The following is a 7,440-nucleotide window of genomic DNA, read 5'->3' on the forward strand; positions in this document are numbered from 1 at the left end:
TGTAGCGCGCTACATTTTCAGTAGCGGTAGCGGCGCTACATTTAAGGCAATGTAGCGGTAGCGGTAGCGCCCGCTACATATGTAAGTAGCGATACGAGGTTTTGCCGCTACAGCGCTACCGCTTAATTTATAGATAAAGCCTTTAGATTTTACTTTATAGTATTAAATATTAGTTAAAAACCGGCATGATACAAACATATATAAATTACAGAATAAAACTGTACCAAAGATTTCGGTGTAATGTTATCAACCTCAGCCTGTTACTATTGTCAACATGCTAGTTGTTGCCAGAGGTGGGCAGTAGCGCGCTACATGTAGCGGCCGCTACATTTTCAATAGCGGTAGCGGTAGCAGCGCTGCATTTAAGCAATTGTAGCGGTAGCGATAGCGCCCGCTACATTTAGAGCATGTAGCGGTAGCGGTAGCGGCCGCTACATTTCAAAGTAGCGCTGCCCAGCTCTGTTCACTTGTAAAGCTAAAACAAATACGATATACTTATCGATACCAACAATCATTTACGCGCTCAATATAAGTAAAATCTTAAATTTTTACTTTTAATTTTAAAATTCAATTTTAATTTTTTATTTAAAATTAAAATTTTAAAATTAATTTATATTTTAATTCAATTTTAAAATTTAATTTAAAATTAATATTTTAAAATTAAATTTATATTTTAATTCAATTTTAAATTTTTTTTTTTTAAATTCAACGATTTAATTCAATATCATAAACCTAATGAATAATATTACTTAATAAATAATTAAGTAATATCATAAATAAGTAATATCATATATATAATGTCTTAAATTTTTCATCTTTAGTCAGTTGAACACGAGAAGTTTTCTTTACCAGACAGTTCTCTAAAACTACACTTGGGGAAACTGATATAAATATAAGTAGATGTAATTAAATCATTACCAACTCTCGTCGTTGGTTTGTTCATCGACATACAAATTAATATAAGCATCAATGTTGAAATATACGAGACTAGAGAATTCACTTTATTGTATACTGTATATATGGAGAGTCGGCTGTGTACATATTGTATATATGTGGAGAGTCGGCTGTGTTTTCCAACTCACTGCGAGCTGAAACTTCCAATAATATTTTATAATGCAATGTAATATTCCTCTCGTATAATATTTGCGAATAATTCCACCATTTGCTTGCTGGCATCGCAGCACATCAGACAGATAGCCGCATGTATAGAATAGAATAGAAGTGTCGGCACTGAAGAAATAGGCCCATGGCGAATGCAGTCGTGTACCAAATTAAGGAAAAGAAGTGTTCCACGCTAGGCACATAATCTTCAATGCCGAAGATATTATTCCTTACACAATCCTGCGCAGAAGCCATATTCTTCGCGTACGGTGATGACACATCAGCTGCGTAGGAGAGGAACCTTACTCAGATAATGCGTACGTTATATATAGAGAGAAGAAAGTCTATCTTATCTTATCCCTTTCGTAACTGCAATGTGTTCTACAACCTTTTTATTCATATTGTTCTACAGAATCATCATGAACTTGGACTAAATATTGCATCTCCGTAACAAAAAATCAAATATATGTTAATGGTAAAAATTATATAAATGGGACTTGAAAATCCCAGTAGTATATGGTTCCAACTAAGGTGACATAATTTGCGACATCACAGATTTTGCTAAAAAATATTTTCGGAATATTTTTTGTTAGTAGTTGAATAATATCACAAACTTCCTGTGGCAAACGCGTGTAATAGCTTATAATAACATATCCCAAAAAGAACAGATAATAATATTCCTTTAGATTGCACATATGTAGGCGCAGGAGTGTTTCTTATATGTCCCTGTAGTTAGCTATGCCTTGAATTTAGCGCTACATGCAAGTTATAGAGTAAATCATTGGGCGGGACGTCACAGTCCCGTCAGTCAATTACTTTTGAGTTGACATAGGCGCAGGAGTGTTACTCATGTCCCCGTGTAGTTAGCTATGCCTCGAATGGTGCGCTGTATGCAAGTTATGGAGTAAAACATAGAGTGGGACGTCACAGTCCCGTCACACGAAAGGGTTAATTCGGTGATAAACCTAACTTTGATGAAATGATAGAAACATCGTTCACTTGTAAAGCTAAAACAAATATGATATACTAGTCGATACCAAAAATCATTTACACGCTCAATATAAGTAATATCATAAATTTTTAATTATAATTTTAAAATTTGATTTCAAATTTTAATTTAAAATTAAATTTGTAAATTTAAATTTTATTTCATTTTAAAATTTATTTTAAAATTCAACGATTTAATTTAATATCATAAATTTAATAAATATAATATTACTTAAATGATATTTCAGTAATATCATAAATGTAGTACCTTAAATTTTTCATCTTAAGTCAGTTGGATACGATAAGTTTTCTTTACCGGACAGTTCTCTAGAATTACATTTGGGGAAACTGATATAAATATAAGTAGATAAAATTTAATCATTTCTAACTCTCGAGTTGTTTGTATTTACATCGACATCTAAATGAATAAAAGCATCGATGTAGAGATATACGAGACGAAATAATTCACTTTATTGTATACTTTATGTATGGAGACTCAGCTGCGTATTCCCGCTCGTCGCGAGCTGAAACTTCCTATAATATTTTATAATATAATATTAAATTATATGATATAATATAATTAATATTCCTCTCGTATAATATTTGTAAATAATTCCAGCATATGCTTGCTGGCATCGCCGCACATCAGACAGATAGCCGCATGTATAGAATAGAATAGAAGTGTCGGCACTGAAGAAATAGGCCCATGGCAAATGCAGTCGTGTGCCAAATTAAAGAAAATAAGTGTTCCACGCTAAGCATATTTAAGCGATGATTCTTACACATATTCGATGCATGCGTTCGTTGTGATGATTGTTAATAAATTTTCTTACTGTCGATGTAGGCGTGATGAAGATAGCCGGGAATATAGAATAGTTAAGTCAGCGCCTGACGCATGCACGTACTCAGTCTTGGCTTATTAGCGTACATTCATTCCACATATATGTATTCATTTCCTAGACTTAATTATTTTGTAACATCAATTTTTGAAGCTTCCACCAACCGTCTCGAGGATGGTTGAATGCGAAGCTACTTAGAAGGAATAAATTCGAGTCACGTGAAATCTTGCAATTTTATATAATGAGTATTTAAGGAGATATGTCTCAGAGTCACAGTAATTATCTGCATTGTCTATGTAGTAAAATAATGAAGACTTGGCAATCCAGGCTATATTCGAACAAATGACCAGTTACCGAGAGGCATTCTACATATCGCGGGACATTGATAATAATTACTTATATTCCAAATTTCGAGAAGATCTGTTCAGTATTGAAGGAGTTATGAGTAGTTTGGTAGCTTCAAAAAATGACAAAAATGCATTTATTCGTTTTACTTGAAAATTTATCAATTTAAAGATCTGCTGTATACTTATTGTATATATATATATGGAGAGTCGGCCGTATTCTTTATTGTATATATCAGCAAAGTCGGCCGTATTCTTTATTGTATATATCAGCAAAGTCGGCAAAATTAATTGATGGCAAAATTAATACCTTATTCCAGGTAACCATAAGCTAAAACCTACTCTATTTCTCATATTAAATTTATGAATAATCCCGCCATTAACTTGCCGGCATTGCAGCACATCCGACTGATGGTTGCATATATCAAGCAGTCGAGACAAGAAAATTATTACACATTACAGAGAAAAAAAAATGCTTCGTGTTCAGCAATTTCTGCACGGAAATACACACATGCATGATGTATGTGCTCCTTGTGATAAAGGTTATCGAATATACCTACAGTCGACAATGGCTGCTCAAGTTTGGCTGCTCTTATGGAATAGCTTAGTCATAGCTCAAAAACGCGCGTGCTCAGTCATGGCGGATCGGTCTGCACGCAGCCGCGGCGTCTGTAGCTTGAAGCAATTCATTGTCTTTTCAATATTTTTGATGCTCCTAGCACTTGTCTGTGAAAAGATGGGTGCGGAGCTTAGTAAATGGAAGGCTTTTATTCATGAGAAGAGAAGTTACTATTTTGTGAAGTAAAATGATGAAAATAGTCATAGAGGGCAATGCATCAAAAACACGTGAATTCGTATTTATAATGTATGATGATACTTCACGGAGATATGGCTCAGAGTCACAGTAATTATCTGCATTGTCTATGTAGTAAAATAATGAAGACTTGGCAATCCAGGCTATATTCGAACAAATGACCAGTTACCGAGAGGCATTCTACATATCGCGGGGCATTGATAATAATTACTTATATTCCAAATTTCGAGAAGATCCGTTCAGTATTGAAGGAGTTATGAGTGGTTTGGTAGCTTCAAAAATGCATTTATTCGTTTTAATNATCTGCCCTGGAGTGGGGCTATCTGCCCTGGAGTGGGGCTATCTGCTCTGGAGTGGGGCTATCTGCCCTGGAGTGGGGCTATCTGCCCTGTAGTGGTGCTCTCCGCCCCGGTGTGGTCTCTACTTCGGTGGCCCCGTTCTGTAGTCCTTCAGCCATTGAGAAATCTTGAGTTTTTTTAAGACACCCAATTTTGTACATGAAAACATAATTCAGTCAAGTTCCTTCAACTGTTCTGACATGGGGCCGCATTGAACCAGTCTTCAGAGGCTCCCATAAATTCCAATTAAAGAAGAAAAGTCATGTCCGTCCGTCCGTCCATAACTTCACGTTTTCGTCGACGAGAAAATGCGCTCTCTGTCACTCACTTCAGTGAGTACTGAGTGTGCGCTCTGAGTCAGTTATGTAGTGAGTTCTCGAATTTTGAAAATGCCCATAAATGATATGCAGTGCTATCCCGCTCCGAGGCGTTGAGCCGGTGAAGGAGCTACTGACTATAGATGAATACCTATCAATGCTCTCTGCATCCCACTGAAAAATGCAGTTCAGCTGAGATGATTCGAGAGAAGTTTGTGTAGGTCGCTTGTCCTGACTGGCTTCGTCAGGTGTACGCGTGTGGACAACTCTTCAGAACACCTAAATTCGTAGCTGAAAATAAAAGTCCTTAATTCCCTTGAACTGACATGTCATGGCCGCATTGAACTAATCTTCAGAGGCTCCCATAAACTTTGATTTAAGAAGAACCGATCAGAAGGCGGTATAGGCCAATCGCGTATTCACGCCTAGTGTATAAGGGCTCATTAATTGTGAATTTTAATCGAATGGTTCCAATTTTCGGACATTCAATAAACTTGTTGATACATACAAAGAGCATATATACTTTTGAAGGTGGTTCCAGAGGTTCGTATAAGTTATGTAAGAGTAGTTCCAATTGTAGTTGTTACAGCCGTCACCTTCGATTTTTAAAAATCGACTGTCTGGAAATCTTTACTGGCGCATATTCTAACATCTAGTTCATTAGTTCCTCAATTATTCCATTCAATAATTTCTCGATCTTCATATATTTACTCATTTTTCCGTCAAATAGTATTACACCAAAGCCTTTGCGGAAGTTCCAAACACCGGATGGATTCCTGAGTTATTTTTTACCACATTGGACGCTGTTTACTTTAACAAGTGTGTGTGTGTGTGTGTCATGGCTGCACCAGTTCAGTGTTCAGAATCGGCCGATCTCATCGATCCTGGCGCCATTTCTGAAAACACTACTCAAAGTCATACGCATGGGTTAACCAACACCCAACTTGAGGAATTCTGCGAAAGTGATTTCACTAATCCTCCTGAGAAAAATGATGACCGTTCATTGTCCTCCATGAACACCACCCGAAATACGCCTCACCACGTGCCGAATATTGCCACACACAGTGTCGGAATATAGGGATTTGGTAGGTTTGCATTCTAAAGACTTTTAAATAAATATGGCAACATTTTGTGACGTTTCATCATTGCTGGCGCGTAGTACGGTGTTTTGCAAGTCACATAAAGCAAACAGAACTCGAGTAACGCATACGGTTATTTTTTTATAGTTTTTCATTTCTCGATGCGTCCTTAATGTGTCGGAATATACCGCGATTACCCTATGTAAATCAGGACACAAATGGAAATGCTAATTAATCTGGCCATTTCTCCTGTTTGTATGGCTTTTTCCTAATTTATTCATTTTGAATTAAGAAAAACCAGCTAATTTTGCCTTCAAATTTTGAAAATTACCATTAAAACATTTAAGGAAAATTCTGTGAAATAAAACTAAAAATCACATGGGGTAAATGCGGTATATTTTGACACATTAAGGACGTAGCAAAAAATGAATGGCTATAAGAAAATCACCGTACGCGCAACTTGAGTTCTGTTTGCTTTACGTTACTCTCAAAACACCTCACTGTGCGCCACGCCACTGTGCAGAGAATGGATGAATATTGCAAGATCTTTGGTGACGCTTCAGTAGCAAAATTTGTGCCTTCAGAAGATCTTGCCGACACATTTAGATTGTAATTCTTGCATTTAATATATTTGTCAGTCTTTGGCCAACTATTTAGAGAAAAGTAAGGTTTCCGCACTTTCCGGTACGTTGGATGGATCAGGATGCAGTAAAGCTCGTCCGGAAATCGGTTGCGATGAGTTCCCGCCATAAAAATGTAAACAAAATGTAGTTGCGGTCACATTAGAGCGATCAGACTGCATCATCACACGTAATCAGTTGACACTTGCTGTACAATCGGGCTGTTTTTAGGGTAAAATTAGTTATTTGGGGTAGCGCATGCATGCAACCTTGTATATAGGTTCGTGGCTTGTAAATAGTTTTTCATTACTCAGCGTAAATGGCTTTTCATTAAAAATTACCCGGCGACGCATTTTGAAAATGGTCGGCGACGCTTTGGGCTTAAAAACTCATATATTGGCGACGCTGCTTTGGTGCTTCCACTTCCACCTTCAGCACCCTGGTTTTTATGGATTTGCAAGCCGTGATTCTATTTCTTTTAGCCCTGATTCTATTTCTTTGAACCCTGATTCTATTTCTTTCAGCCGTGATTCTATTTCTTTGAGCCCTGATTCTATTTCTTTGAGCCATTATTCTATTTCTTTGAGCCATGATTCTATTTCTTTGAGCCATGATTCTATTTCTTTGAACCATGATTCTATTTCTTTGAGCCCTGATTCTATTTCTTTGAGCCCTGATTCTATTTCTTTGAGCCATGATTCTATTTCTTTGAACCCTGATTCTGTTTCTTTGAACCCTGATTCTATTTCTTTGAGCCATGATTCTATTTCTTTGAGCCCTGATTCTATTTCTTTGAACCCTGATTCTATTTCTTTGAGCCCTGAATTCCATATACCGGCCCTGAAAAGCCATTTAAAAGCAAGACTAGAAGACACACTAAGTACTTACATTTATACTATATTGAATTGTGTGACAAGGTGGGGTGACTGTACGCAAGGCTCTCAACAGTTTTATTGGTTTTAAAACCATGAAAAACCATTATATTAAGGTTTTAAAACCAT

The sequence above is a fragment of the Hyalella azteca genome, unplaced genomic scaffold (genome assembly GCF_000764305.2).
Source record: "Hyalella azteca isolate HAZT.00-mixed unplaced genomic scaffold, Hazt_2.0.2 contig4913, whole genome shotgun sequence".
Taxonomy (NCBI): Eukaryota; Metazoa; Arthropoda; class Malacostraca; order Amphipoda; family Hyalellidae; genus Hyalella; species Hyalella azteca.